The 15,330-nt window shown below is 51.3% G+C and overlaps 1 non-coding gene across 1 annotated transcript; it reads right to left on the bottom strand.

The window, feature by feature from the left end:
* Positions 1–3,663: 3,663 nt before the first annotated feature.
* LOC107401450 (uncharacterized) lies at positions 3,664–12,777 on the bottom strand. The gene is made up of 4 exons (XR_013050667.1): positions 11,672–12,777; positions 9,541–9,651; positions 5,282–5,710; positions 3,664–3,758 (listed from the first exon to the last, which is right to left on the bottom strand). It is a non-coding gene; the product is annotated as an uncharacterized LOC107401450 (transcript).
* Between the last annotated feature and the right edge of the window lie 2,553 nt (positions 12,778–15,330).

The raw sequence follows: 15,330 nt of genomic DNA, 5'->3' as shown, positions 1-15,330 counted from the left end.
AGATAGAACTGGGCCCTGAGTGCCAGGTTGGATGTGAAGAAAGACAGTCTCTGAGGAGAACAAACATGGCCTCCAGGAGGCTATTTATTCGGAAGGGAGAATTCAGGTTTAGACCCCTGGGCTGGGCCAGCTGGGGGTTCTGTGGAAGCTCCTCATCTTGTGTCCTCTCTTCTTCCGATTTCTCAGTGATGTGGACCTGGGCCGTGGCCAGGGGGTGGGGGACAGTGTCCTGGGCCATGGCCAGGGGGTGGGGGACAGTGTCCTGGGCCGTGGCCAGGGGGTGGGGGACAGTGTCCTGGGCCGTGGCCAGGGGGTGGGGGACAGTGTCCTGGGCCATGGCCAGGGGGTGGGCAACCAGGTCCTGGAGGGTGGTGGCCTCCAGGTCCATGGCCAGGTGGCCCACAGTGAGGACCCTGTGGAAAGCCAAAAGGGAAATGTCAGCCTTCAAAGCCGATGCTGATGACTGCAGCCAACTCCTCTTTACCTCCCCTCCCCAAGGGACTCAGGATTCCTAAGCATCTGAAAGGGGTTGTGGCGGGGATGGCAAGGGACTGCTCCTGGTCCTGCCCCTTTTGCAGTGAAGTCCCTTCAGAACTCAGCAAGGAAGAGGGAGGAGAGTCTAGCTGCTTTAGGTTTATTCATTTTCATATATCTCACAAACCCCTTCCCTGGCCCGAGGACCCTAAGCAGAATGGTTACAAGTTCTGTCTTGCTAGAAATGGCAGCTTGCTCTATTTGAGAGCCAAGGTGAATTTGGGGAGGCTGGAGAAGAATTCCCCGAAAACCAGGTAGGGAGAAACCCAGGCTTTGAGAAGAGATGTGGCAGGTCAAAGGTAAGAGGTGGAAATCAAGGATGTGTTTGAGTAGAGATAGGAAGTGTGTCCAATTTATATACAATAGCTCTGGTTGCAGAGTGTGGTAGCACGTGGCTTCACCCCTCTGAAAAGGCAGAGGCAGGTTGATCTCTGGGAGTTTGAGACTAGCCTGATCTCTATAGTGAGTCTCAGGCCAGCCAGGGTCTGTGTGTATATATATATAGAATGAGGCCTTGTCTTTATTTGGGGGGGGGGGCAGGTGTGTCAATGCACACCTTTAATCCCAGCATTCAGGAGGTAGAGACTGCTGGATCTCTGTGAGTTCAAGGCCAGCCTAGTATACATAGGGAGCTCTACGCCAATCAAAGCTATGTGGTGAGACCCTTTCTCAGACAATGAAAATAAGTAAATAAATACAATTTTAAAGCTGTGTCTGGGTATGGAGTTCGATGGTAGAGAGTTTGTCCAGGAAGTGCAAACCCAGCACTGTAAAAAAACAAAAAACAAAACCACAACAAAATAGCTATGTCTGAGTATGTTCCCGTGGGTGGGCACATAAGCATGTACATATGTGCACACAGATGCATGCCCAGGGTGCCTGGGCATGAGCCTATAATGCCTCTGAACAGCTGCCAGACCTAATCAGGGAGAAGAGAAAGTAAAGTTAGACCCAAGAGGCCTGGGAAATGTTTAACCTTCGTTCTTGGCTGGAGACCAGCCTGAAGGGGTTGCCTCTTGCCCAAGGAAGAGAAACCATTTTACGTCTGTGCTAGGGCCCTGGGGTCTGGAGCCCGGTGGGGTAGAGGTGGGGTTGTGCCCCCTACTCTGGGAGAAGGATGGCTCCCTGCTCCGTTTTGACCGCAGATCTGGCCAGGGGGCTTGGCTGCTGCTGGTTGGGAGGGGGAGGTGGTGAGCAGACATCCGTCCCTGCCTTCCCTAGCAGAAGCCTGTCCTAGGATCCCTGCAGTGTGCTGGGCTTGGGAGCCAGCCAGCCACCCAGCCAGGGAGGCAGGGAACAGGCTGGGGAGCAGCAGGAGAGAGGACGAGCTGCTGGGCCAGGGGAGGGAAGTGAGGAGAGGAGAGAGACAGATGGGAAAACAGAGGAGGAGGATGCAGTTGGCAGGGGGTGGGTGGATACAGCAGTACCCCGCCCTTCCCAGGCTGATGCCTGAGTCTTCCTGACTTCATCTGGCAGAAGTTACTGGTTCAAGAATGAGGTGGACCTGAAAGAAATGGCCAGGGCAGGGGTGTGGGGGTGGGCAGAGGGAAGAAGGCTAGAGAATGTTCCTACCTTGTGACCTGTTGGGGGGAAAGGGGAGAGAAACAGCGGTTTCAGTCATTTGGTTCTGAAGGGGGACAACTTGCCTTCTCCCTGATGCTAGTTTTGTGCCCACCCCCCACCCCCAACAAGGCTCCTCAGACCTGGCCACTTGCCCGACAAACATTTCTTCATTCATCCACTAACAGCAGATTCATATTGAAAGTCAATACAAAGCTCACTTGTGCATCCCCGTGGGCTCAAGGGCTGGCTGAGTCCCCCGGGTGGCACCAGGCCAGGAGGGAGGTTAGGCTTTTGGCCAGTGGTCTGCCCTTCTAACCTTGGTCAAGTTTCAGGGCATCAGGGAGGCATTCTATTGTGGTAAACCCCATTTTTTTCTCTTCTATCTCACCTGGGTCCCAGCCAGTCTCCCCCGTTCCTTCCTTTACTTACAGCCCCTCAGAGCTGTGTGCTGGCTTCTGCTTATATCCTGGTCAAACTTCTGGTCTCAGCTCTGGGCCTTGGCTGTCCACTGCTTGGAAATCTCTCTAGCTTCACTCTGCCTTATTATCCAGTGGGTACTCCACTCCAGGGGGGTGCGGAGATCCCCACTGTGGACATAACAGCTCATTCTGCAGAAGCCACCTATGTGGTACTGGGTGTCCCCAAAGGAAAGCTTTGGTGGGAGTTCTAGTTCTTTTGTGTCTTTTGAGGGGATCCAATGGCACAGCTGCTGGGCTCTGGGCTCTGGGCATCTGGGCATCTGGGCATCTGGGCTCTGGGCTCTGGGTTCGGGGCATCTGGGCTCTGGGCTCTGGGCTCTGGGCATCTGGGCTCTGGGCTCTGGGCTCTGGGCTCTGGGCATCTGGGCTCTGGGCTCTGGGCCCTGGGCTCTGGGCATCTGAGCTCTGGGCTCTGGGCCCTGGGCTCTGGGCATCTGGGCTCTGGGCTCTGGGCTCTGGGCATCTGGGCTCTGGGCTCTGGGCTCTGGGCATCTGGGCTCTGGGCTCTGGGCCCTGGGCATCTGGGCTCTGGGCTCTGGGCCCTGGGCATCTGGGCTCTGGGCTCTGGCATCTGGGCTCTGGGCTCTGGGCTCTGGGCTCTGGGCTCTGGCATCTGAGCTCTGGGCTCTGGGCTCTGGGCTCTGGGCATCTGGGCATCTGGGCTCTGGGCTCTGGGCTCTGGGCATCTGGGCTCTGGGCTCTGGGCTCTGGGCATCTGGGCTCTGGGCTCTGGGCTCTGGGCTCTGGGCTCTGGGCTCTGGGCTCCAGACCTGGCAGTGCTTTTCATGATCTTACCTTGAGCCTAACGCCTGACTTCCCTGGGTCCCATGTGTGCCCTGGGAGAGGAGCCTGCCTGTTTTTCTCCTGAGGTTGAAGAGCTAGTGAGATGAAAGATGTGTACGCTTGTTTCTTAAACTATAATGTGTTCTTCAGAATGCAAAAGTTTGTTTGCATTTTGAAACCCTGCACACACACACACACACACACACACACACACACACACACCCCTATGCACACGCATATGCAAGCACACTTGGCCTTCAGTAGATACGTCTGACTGATGCTCTGCCCTCCCTATCTTCAGCTTTTTCTCTTTCCTCTTCTACCTCCCAGCCTCCCAGCCATGCTGCTTACCTGGATTCATCTTTAGGGGGCAAGAGCAGGAAGCGACACACAGGACTCCTGTGGTTAACAGAGAACGTTTTAGTTTGCAGTCGTGTGGCCCCCCAATCTAATCTCTTTCCTTCTTCCCTCCTAGGGCTGCGCACACACAGTCCCTTCACTTAAAGGGGTGCCTGCCAAGTGCCCTGGTCATGCCACCCCTCCCCTGTAGGTCTCTGTGTAAACACCTGGCATAGAGGTGGGATACAGAGGCTCAGGGAGGTCAGTGTATCCAGAGCAGGGAGGAAGAACAGACTGATGAGGATGCGGGCCCGGGAGATCTTAAGTGTGTTGTTCTTGCTGCACAGATGAATGGAGAGCCTTCCAGGGTCCTCACTGCTTATTATTGTCTCCTCCCACAAGGATTGGGAGAGGGTGGGAGGTTTAAGGTCTGAGACAATTTGTCACTCACTGACCAGCTCTCATCATGTAGAACTGTTGAGGTCTAGCCTCATCTTTTGGGGCCTGGTGTGCAAATCGCAATTAACAAGCCCAGAATGGACCAGTAGCTACAACACAATACGCTTGAAGACTCAAGGTATCAAGGCTCTCTGAACTCATATGGTGACTGAGCATATGAGCACAGATGTTCACACACACACACACACACACACACACACACACACACACACACACACTCCTCTAACACAAAAGATGTAGAGCTACAGATCAAATGCAGAGCCTCGTACTTGGAAAGCAGGCTCTCTAAGACCACTGAGCCTCACTCCAGCCCCACCAACCACTCATTCTCATTGGCTTCTGTACGTTCAGCTGAAATCAGTCCCCAATCATGATCATAGTCTTTCTCACGAGCTCCTCTTTTTTAAAAAAAATTTATGTGTATGAGGGTTTTGCCTGGGCTTATGTCTGGGCACCATGCTCACATGCAATGCCCACAGAGGTCAGAGGAGGATGCCAGGTACCCAGAAACTGGAGTTACATGTGGCTGTGAGATGCCTACCTTGTGGGCGCTGGGAATTGAACCCAGGTTCTCTAGAAGAGCAGCCAGTGGTCTTGACTGCTGAGCCATCTCTCCAGCCCAGGTTGCCCCCTACTCTTTAACCTTGACTAACAATGAGCTTGGAAGAGTCTCATGAGGCTGGACTTAGGGGTGTGAGGGGAGGTAAAGGAAATCTTTGGTTCAATCAAGACCTGAATTAAAAGCAAGAGAAAAGACAGTCCTTGGAATGTCTTTTCCATTAGGGTCTAGCTAACCGAGAAGCAGGAATTGCCAGCTCTAGAAAGGACTCAAAGTACAAGCCTGACATGTCAGTTCTAACTCCTGCAGAGCGGAGGAACAGGAGCCATTCTGGAAGGTGGGGAGGGCAGGTATACAGACACACATACAAATACACACCACTGGGCACAGACACATTCAATCTTTTTGAAACAGACCAGCATGTGCAGACATCCTTACAAAGACCCAGAGGCAGAGGCAGAGGCGCAAATACACATCCAGAGAGACGAGGACCACACAGACATCCCATCCACTCTCACAGAGCCCTCTCCCATTACACCATCAGCAAGCGAGGCCAGGTCCTTACCTGAGAGTGCAGAGTCAGGGACAGGAAGGCTGTCTCTGTCTCTCACCGGAGAGTATTTGTACAAGAGAGGGTGGGGCTGGGTCAGGTCATATACTTGGGAGCGTCTAGAAGAGAGGGTTCAGGGAATGAAGAAGGATGGGATAATCTCTACCTGGGCAAAGAGCACTAGGAAATAGGATGGGGAAGGGTGGAGGGTGTGGGTGTGTGTATGGGTGTGTGGGTGTGGGTGTGTGCGTGTGTTTGGGGGTGGGGTGAAGCAGCTGAGAAGAGTGGAGAGCATCCTCAGAGCCAGATTCAAGGTCACAAGTGAGTGCTTCCACCATCTCTTCCCAGCAGGTGGAAGAGGAAAAGGAACCCTAGGCACATTCTTGCCTTGGATTCCATGTCCCAGATGAGTTCTTAAGTTGCTGCCCAGTCCGGCGAGCTTGTCTGGAAACAGAAATCACACACAGAAAAGGGGACAGTGGGAGTGAGGTCTGGATGGGGCAGAAAGGATGAAAACTTTGGGAAGCCAGGCTGCCAGCTTGCTCTGCCTTTACCAAGTCCTTTGTGGGCCGCTCCCACTGCCGCCCCGGCACCTGTGTGTGCCACGGTAATTTGCTTTGTGTGCTCTCTAAAGCAGACCAGAAGCCCTGCCTTCTGGGATCCTTTCTTCTAAGGCTTCCTATTTCCACTGACCTCTGTACGCCTCAGATTCAGGGACACATGGCTTCCTCGGTCACTTGGCCATTGACCACTCTCCCGGCATTACTAAGTATCTAGTAAATTCAGTAAATGAAATTTATTTTTCTTTTAATTTTTAAAAAGTTTATATGGCTGGGCGGTGGTGGTACATGCCTTTAATCTCAACACTCGGGGAGGCAGAGGTAGGTGGATCTCTGTGAGTTCGAGGCCAACCTGGTCTACAGAGTGAGTTCCAGGACAGCCAGGGCTACCCAGAGAAACCCTGTCTCAAAAAACCAAACACAACAATAAAAGCTTCTGTGTACAGGTGTCTTGCCTGCAGGTATGCCTGGGCACTCTCTACATACAGTGCACATGAAGAGCAGCCAGAATCCCCTGGAGCTGGAGTTACAGACACTTGTGAGCTGTGATATAGAAGCTGAAAATTGAACCCAGGTCCTCTGGAAGAGCAGCCAGTGCTCTTAACCGCTGAACCATCTCTCCAGCCCCCTAGCGAACAGATTTTGATAAATTTGCTGTACTTAGTTGTTGTTGGATATAACTGGCTTCCTTTTTGTGAGGTTTATATTTGTGTAGATTTTTTTCTCTTTCTTGTTTATGTATTTTTAAAAATTATTTTCTGGAAGATGGCTGTGCTCTGTCCTGATATTGCTGTGCTGCTCAAAACAAGAGCCTCACCAGTTAGGCTAGAGCGAGAACCTAACAAAATAACAATGAAAACGAGGCTGGTGATGGCTCAGTTTCGGGAACAGCTGAAGACAGAGACAAACTCTAACTTTCCCCATCGTATGAATTAATAAGCTGATTGTGGTGCATACATCAAACAGCATGAAGGAATAAACAATTGATGCAAACCACACTATGGCAGAGTCTCCAACTAATTATGTGGAGTGAAAGGAGCCACACACAATGAATACGTACTGTATGTTTTTGTCTAGAATAAAGAACCTGGAAACTGATGAGGACGGCAGACCAGTGGGCAGAGGAGGAGACACCAGGGACGGGCAGGAAGACATAAAAGGGTTGGTGTTATGGCTTCACGAAGTATACACATGGCAAAACAGTTTGCACAGTTCAAATATGCATGGTTTATAGCACATCAATGTGACCTCAATTAGAGTTGTAAAATGAAAAGTACCATAGCCACCGTCAGAAAACAAGATAAAAGTATTGAGGAACAGGGAGAGTCTTCTTTATCTCAATGGTGGGGAGGGAGGCACCTGCCGATCAGGATCTCCTACAGCGTTAGGGATCTCAGATCACCTCTAGGTGGTTTTGTTATGTTATATTTAATATTTGCTTGCATGCATATGTACAAAATACCAATACCACCTAGAGTTTATATACATATGTATTTTATATATAACCTTATATAATATGTAACATTATTTTATATTATATATAATATATAAAAAACATTATATTATGAGTATTTTGCAGGTGTATCTGTGCATCACTTGAATGCCTGGTGCTCTTGGAGGCCAGAAGAGGGAGTCGGATCTCCTAGAACTGGAGTTACACATGGTTTTCAGCTGTCATGTAGGTGCTGGGAATTGAACTCTGGTCATTTGGAAGAGCAGCCAGTGTTCCTAATTGCTGAGCCATCTCTTCAGACCTCCCCCCTAGGAGGTACTACCTTCACCCCTCTTTTTAATTTTTTAAAATTTTGCTTGATGTATATGAATGTTTTGCTTGCATGCATATAGGTATCTCACATACAAGCCTATTGGATCCCCTAGAGCTGGGGTTACTCAAGGCTGTGAGTCACCTTGTGGGTGCTGGGAGTCGAACCCTGGCTTTCTGCAAGAAAGAGTGGGCCTAATCACTAAACTGTCTCTCCAGACTAATCCTCATCTCTTTCAGAGGTGGGGCTTCAATCTTGAGACAGGGTCTCAAGTATCCCAAGCTGGCTTCAAACTTAGAACAGAACAGAAGATAAACTTGAACTCTTGATCCTTCTGCCTCCACCTCCTAAGTACTGGAATTGCAGTATATATCACCACATCCAACCTGCTTTTGGTGTGTGCGTGCCTGTGCGTGTGTGCGTGTGCATGTGTGCGTGTGTGTGTGTGTGTGTGTGTGTGTGTGTGTGTGTGTGTGTGTGTGTGTGTATGTTGAGACAGTCTCTCATAGCTGAGACTGACCTTGAATTTCTGATCCTCTGCCTCCATCTCCGGAGTTTTTGAATTATAGGGATGCCTTACCACGCTCAGCTTTATTTTCCCTTCTTTGACAGATTCAAAATGGACCATGGTTCAGAGGCATTAAGGTATTCAGAGGTATTGCCAGTGTGCAGCAGTCCTAATCAGGGGCTGCCTGAATCTAGAGCCTGGGCTTTTCTTAGGTTGGGCCATCTTCCTTTCTGGAAGGCGCTTCTAAAAAAGCCTCCAGCCTGCTTTGGAAACGTCTATGCAGAGGGCTTTGGTTTATAAGTAGGCGGGAAGCTTCGACTCTGCTCTGTGTACAATCATTGCCATTCTGAGGAGAGTGAGCCAGGGCAGAGGCAGCCGACAGGCAGGGCCCCAGAAGAGGTTTGCAAAGGTGGGGTGCCTACGAAGCTCCCACATTGCAGGCCATGCCGAGCAGATGGTACTTCCTATGCCCACCACCCCCCTGTGTTGCCCAGCCTTCCTCTTCCAGGAATCTTCCTGTTCTCTTTAAGGGACGCTCATACTACGTCTACTGCACTGGCAGCCTCTGGCAGGAGGCTGAAGAGAGAGCTCCTGTGTCCTCACAGACCTCCCCAGGAAGGGGGTGGGGGAGCAGTGCTCTGCTCCAGGCTCCAGCTTTGGGGCCCCGGTTCCTGCTTTCTCTGGGGTCAAGCTTTGCGCCCCTGGCCTAGGACAGGGCAGGCCAAAGCAGAGGTGCTGACAGCTGGCAAAGAGGAGCTAGACTTTGTCTTGATGGGATAGATGGAGAAGGTGAGGCATTGTGGGTAGCCTGGGGGCCAGAGACCTTCAGGAGACAAGGAGGCTGCCAGAGCAGTGGTGGGCATACTGGAGCACCCACAGCAGAGCGTCTGCTGCGTCTTGCCCTCCACAACCCCAGCAGAGCCCCGGTCACACATGTAGTCCCTCTATCCCTCGGGGAGTACATGGCCTCCAAATGCTTGGTTTAAGGCTGGGTGGACAGAGGACAACTTCCTGCCCGAAATCCCTGAAGAGGTGACCTGGTAGAAGGTGAGGGGGACATGTCTGTGGTGAGAAGCTGGAACCAGGATCAGGATCAGGAAAAAGAGATGTTAGGGAGTCTCCTGGGGGTGGGGGAGCACATGGGGTCTTTGGGCTGATGGGGACATACAGTAGTCTCCCAAAGCAGGACACTAACCCTCTCTGTGACCTTCCAATATTTGTCAGGAGAGCTAGCCAGCCACTCTGCTCCCTGGCCTGCCCAGCAGGCTAAAGGGAGGGCAGACATCTGTCCAGATGCCTTGGTTTGGTGGCGGTGCCCACAAAGGTGGCCCACCCTGGATATGGGCTGGAGAAAGCGCTGAAGGGCTATTGGCCTCCGTGACTCAGGAAGTGCCAGAGGGGAGGGAGGCCTCACCCACAGAGACATTTAATGGGGTCACTGACCTGATCTCCACAGAGATGCCAACAGCACCAGCCCAGGCTCATTCACAGATTTCAAAACTTGAGGAGATCAAGTGACGTCACAGGTGTGGGACTCAGCGAGCGAGCAGTAAGCTGTGGGGTACAGCGTGTTGCTGTAGAGTATAAGCATCCCTGGCTATTTGGCTCTCTAACCCCATTGCTCCTCCCCTTACTTCACACATCGTCACCTTTGGCTTTTGCACCCACCCTTCAGAATGTTTCCAGGTTGCTCCTGAGGGACGCCTTGATGCCCCCATCTCCTTTGTTGGAACATTCAGGAGGACGAACGCATATTCCTAGCAGAGGACTCTGTACTAAAACAGCGACAGATACGGGCAAACAGAGACAACTAGTCATCCTGTCCCTCCTTCCACCCTTCCGGCTGCCAACTTTTTCTTAGCAGCTAGCCTGGTGACCACGGGATCCTAAGCCTGACCTTGGGACATGCGTTTTTTTCACCTGGTTGTGCTCTGTTGCCTGTAAGCCTCAGGTCCAGTGAAGGCTTCTTACCATGCTGCCCAGTCCCTAGCCCCACAGTGCCTGGCCAAATCCTACCCACACTTCAGCCTGCTCATGGCTTCCGTTCCTGTCACCCCTCAAAACTGTGCCAGACCCCTCTATTCCCACCAGGTGTGGCCTCGCCCACACCCCAGCCTGAGGTGGTGAGCTTCAAGGTTGGTAGAACCTGTGTAGCCCAAGATGGTCTTCCAGCTTATCTCTGGACCTCTGCCTTTTGCTCCAGGCCCACATGAGGAAAGCACTACGGACCACAGGCTAGCTCTTTCTGACTCCTGCTTTCATGAGGACTCCTGGCTTGAGACTTCCCAACTGTCCTGGCTGTTGGTGGCTATTGGTTCCCCAAAGGCCACTCTCTGGTGTCTGGATACTGCTGGGGATGCCCATCCCTCAACTGACCCATCTGAGACTTTCTGGCTTCAGTTTCCTAGACTGTCATGTGGCCTCACCAGCCCTGCCGTGGAACCTTCCATGAGTTCCCTGACTTCTTCACCTCTCAGGCCACCCTCTAGTGACCTCGCTAGTCTGGCTGCTAATTTGACATCCTCCTCTTGTTAGTAAAGGCCACCATCCACATACCTTTAATCCAAGCACTGGGGAGGCAGAGGCAGGTGGATCTCTGAATTTGAGGCCAGCCTGGACTACAGACAGAGCCAGTTCCAGAAGGGACACACACATACACACACACACACACACACACACACACACACACACACACACACACACACACAGAGAGAGAGAGAGAGAGAGAGAGAGAGAGAGAGAGAGAGAGAGAGAGAGTGTAAAAGACATCCGTGTTTCTCTGCCTCTTCCCACATGGTGTTAGCATTCAGGCGTCTGTACTGGCCTGTCCTCACGGTCCTGACAGGATAGACCTCAGCTGCAGCAGCCACTAAGAGAACCCGCTGTGCGCCATTGGCTATGTTTCCTTATAAAAGGCGGGCCTTGCCCACCTCCTGTCTCTTTCTTTTTCTCTTCCTTTGCCCTCATCCCTAGGGACCTGCTTCTGCCCCCTTCTCTGCCCCTCCTCTCCCCTCCCCTTGGTAAACCTCCCACGTGGGCCCTGTTGCATGATGTGACTCCAAAAACACAACTTTGGGTGCCGTGACATTTGACACAGGCTCTCCTGGCTGTTTCTCCGCCCTCTGGTGTTCTGAGGCAGGCCGGGACCCTGGAACCTTCAACCTTGTCAGTTTCCCGACTAAAGGATTGCTGGGTCCCTTCCTCAACACCGGCATGATTGGTAAGCCTCCACCCCCACCTCCACCTCTGGCCATTTCCCACGAGTGAAGCTTTGTTTCTTAAGCACAGTCCTCGCCTTCTGGCTTTTCTCGAAGTCCTGGTACCAGGTGACTGTCTCACTCGCGCTCTTAGCCCATTGGCCCCTGCTTTTTTGGATGACGATCCACTGAGCAGCCTGTGCCTCGTCGTCGGTCCTGGCTGAACTTCTGGGACGTTACAGATTCCAGCCCTTGGATCTTCTCTACCTCACTCATGGAAAATGTGCCTACCCCCATGCCTACCACCAGACTTACGGGCTGAACTTACCTGCCTTTGCCCCAGCACCCCTCAGATATCAATTCAAATGGCGGCTTACCGGCAACCCCCATCCCAGTATTTCACGGGACCTTTGCAACTTCTGCCAAGATCCAATAGATGGAAGGGGGGTGCCCTGTTTTCAGGCTTTTTCCGAGCCCTTCTCTCTGTTCTTTCTTCCTGCTCTCCTCGGCTCCTGCTAGCTGGGAAGCCTGCTGCTGTGCCTCCCTGTTACGCTGCGTCTCCCCTGGCCAGCCTCTGCCAAAGCAGTTACGTCACCCCCTGTCTCCAGGTCCTTTTCCACGGCGTGTGCACCCTTAAAAGGGCTCGTCCTCTTATCTCTTGCCTCTTACTCCTCTCCTTGTCTCTATTGCCCTCTCTTGTCTCTTCTTTTCCCTCGCTTCTCTTGCTCTTGCCTGCCTGCCTCTCTCCAGTCCCCACGCAGTCTTTCACTCATCCACTCTTCAGCTCTCCCCTCCCAAGAAGCTAACTGCTGTCTGTGGCATATTTGCTTGGTGGTCTACCTTGGCAGGGCCCGCCAAAGGCACCCACTTCACGCTAGGACCTTACCCACCTGCTCCACCTGCAGTGGGTCCGCTCTCTTCCACCTGCACCAAATCGGCTTTCTCATTCACCGACAGCTTTGCCTGCCATCCAGTAACAGCAGTTGAGTCTCTGGTGGGGCCACCGCCTCTGTCCATCCCCCTAGATGGGAGGCTTCCTTTCTTGAGCACAGGCCTCTCCTCGCCTTCTGGCTTTTCTCAAAGTCCTGGTACCTGGCAACTGTGTCTCTCTCTCAGGCTCTTAGCCCTCGGCCACTATTCGTGCGTGATGATGTACTGAACAGCATGTGCCCATTTAATCTGATCCTCCCTGGATCCCTGGGATGCCAGAACACTCGGGCCTTTAGATCTTCTTCTCTCTGCCTCATCCTTGGGAACTGTGTCATACACTTTTTCCCTCCTGTTGGGATGTCTTTTGGAGACCCACTGACCATTCTCTGGACTAGGCAGTTGGGGAACCGAGAAAGAATTCTCCGCTGCCTTTCTTTTTCTTTTTTCTTTCTTTCTTTCTTTCTTTCTTTCTTTCTTTCTTTCTTTCTTTCTTTCTTTCTTTCTTTCTTTCTTTCTTTCTTTCTTTCTTTTTCTTTCTTTCTTTCTTTCTTTTTTCTTTGCTCCAAGACCTGCTTGTGTCTGTCTGCTCTCCCTGTCTAAATGTTCTGTCTGTCTGCTGCAATGTGCGAGTCAGAGATGGAGAAGCCAGCTTCTTCTGGCACAGCACACACCGGTTCTCCCTTTCTGTTCACTCAACTCCTGTTTAATTCTGTGGATATGGGCGTGTAACTATTAACAGCAACCATGTGGCTCTCCTCTATCTTGGCTGGTGACCTCCTCACTTCTTGTGAGCTCCAAGAAGGCGACTTGGATCTACCTCAAACAATGTCTTGCTAGGTCCAAGCCGTGCTGGACGGTTCCACAGAGCCTGGACAGCAAAGTGAAACAGCCAGTACCCCAGGATGTGGACAGCACCCTAGTTTTCTCAGGTCCCTCAAAGATGGTCGACACCTCCCCAGGCCAGCAGGAAGCAGTCTCAAGAACATGGTGTCCTCATTCCCTCCTCACCTTTCTAACTCCTCACCTTTTTATAATACACAAAAGGGAGGCATGTTAGCATTTAGGCATCTGTACTGGCCTGTCCTCGGGGTCCTGACAGGATATATCTTCAGCGGCAGCCACTAAGAGCTGAGGCTCATCTTGTGCGAATTCACTACATTTCCTTATAAAAGGTGGGCCTTGCCCACCTCCTGTCTCTTTCTCTTTCTCTTCCTTCACTCTCGTCCCCAGGGGCCGGTCTCTGCCCCTTCTCTCCCCTCCCCTCAGTAAACCTCCCATGTGGGTCCTGTTGTATGGTGTGACGCTTTCTTGCTGCTTTTTTTTTCTTCCAGACAGGGTTTCTCTGTGTAGCTTTGTGCCTTTCCTGGAACTCACTTGGTAGCCCAGACTGGCCTCGAACTCACAGAGATCCGCCTGCCTCTGCCTCCCAAGTGCTGGGATTAAAGGCGTGCGCTGCCGCCACCCGGCTTCTTGCTGCTTTTAAATTATAACACGTGGTTCTTGCTTACCCAGGCTAGGTGAAGCCTGTAGTAGATGTCCGGCTTGGCATGTGATGCGCAGGCCCTGATGGAAGCAACACTCAGCCTCTACCAAGGGTGGCACTAGGTAGGGGATGAAATGCAGGGTTCTGGGAAAACACTGTGAGGCTCTGTCTCCACCATGAAGCATAGAGCCCCAACCCAAGGAGATCCTGGGAGTTCAGTCCCACACCCTGGTGACCTCCCACCTCTAGGCTTGGGGCTGAGGAATGCGCAGACCGGGTGTGTCCTCAGAACAGACCTTGCAACCTGAGGTGTTGGAGAATGGAGTGAGTCCTAGGCAGGACACCTGCTCCCTCCAGAAGCCCCCCTGCTGTGGCATGTGTGCTCTTGGTAAGGTGGGGTCCAGATTTGGGAGCCTGCTCGGGACTAGTCCCCGCCGCCGCCGCCGCCGCCGCCGCCGCCGCCGCCCTACTTCATGTACTCTGAGGTTTCCATTCCAGGCCTAGGAATCAGGACGTTTCATGAGACAGGAATGTCCACAGTGGAGCGGGTGAGGGTGGAGGGTCGGGCAGAAAAGGAATGTGCTTTGGGCTGCCTTCTCCTTCCAGCTGGAGGGTAGCCGGTCTAGTAGCTGGGCCGTATGCAAACCACCTTTACCCACCCTCCTCAGCATTTCCCCACCAGCGACCTCTAAGGACTCAGCCCCAACAAAGATGAGCCATTCCTGAGCACTGATTTAGCAAACTATCAGCCTTGGATAATTTGCACTGATATGGATTCTTGGCTATTGATACAAATGTAAACTATTTTCATATTCATATTTAAGATAATTTGTATGTTGATACAAATTCAAAACTATAATTGTCATATTGTATACATGTTCCCACTCCTTTCTGAAATATTTTATGTATTGGTACAAATGTAAAATTATATTTGTCATACTGTTCTACCTCTGTTTAGGATATTTTGTATATTGATACATATTTAGGATATTGTTATCATACTTCACTATATATTTCTTCCTACATTTAAGATATTTTGTATATTGTCACAGTTTTGAGGTCATTGTCCTTATACTGTAACATCTATTTATACATTGTTCACCTTGTTAACATAAAGCCTTAGTCCTTAGGTTATTTAGGTAGATAAGGCTTACAGATTTATAGTCACCAATGCTTGTTATTTCTATAGTTATGTTAGTTAGGTTTTTTTTAGATATACAGAAATATATGTCAAATGGATAGGTAATCTTCAAACACTTCTAGACCTAGAGAATATGGCATTTAAATGTATTAATAACTTAGAATTCTGTTGACATGAGACACAATTGCTCCTGGCAGCACCGATCTACTCCCAAGAGAATGTTGGGCTTCTAAGACATTTCCTTTTGGATGTTTGTCTTCTTGGCACAAAATGTCCTGCTGGGCAAAGAACTGCCCTTGCCTCGACTGCTGACAGTATGAACACTGTCCTTCCGGACAAGCAGGACACAAGGAAAAGTGACTACTGAACCCTGCCAAGACAGGGTAAGATTTCTTTTTTCTTTTTCTTTTTGGTTTTTTCAAGACAGGGTGCTGAGAAACTTTAGGTGACTGTCCAGGCTGCCAGTTGTCTCTGTCTATCTT

The sequence above is a fragment of the Peromyscus maniculatus genome, chromosome 4 (genome assembly GCF_049852395.1).
Source record: "Peromyscus maniculatus bairdii isolate BWxNUB_F1_BW_parent chromosome 4, HU_Pman_BW_mat_3.1, whole genome shotgun sequence".
Classification (NCBI taxonomy): Eukaryota; Metazoa; Chordata; class Mammalia; order Rodentia; family Cricetidae; genus Peromyscus; species Peromyscus maniculatus.
The sequence above is the reverse complement of the archived record's forward strand: the minus strand, read 5'-3'. Positions and strand labels throughout refer to the sequence as shown.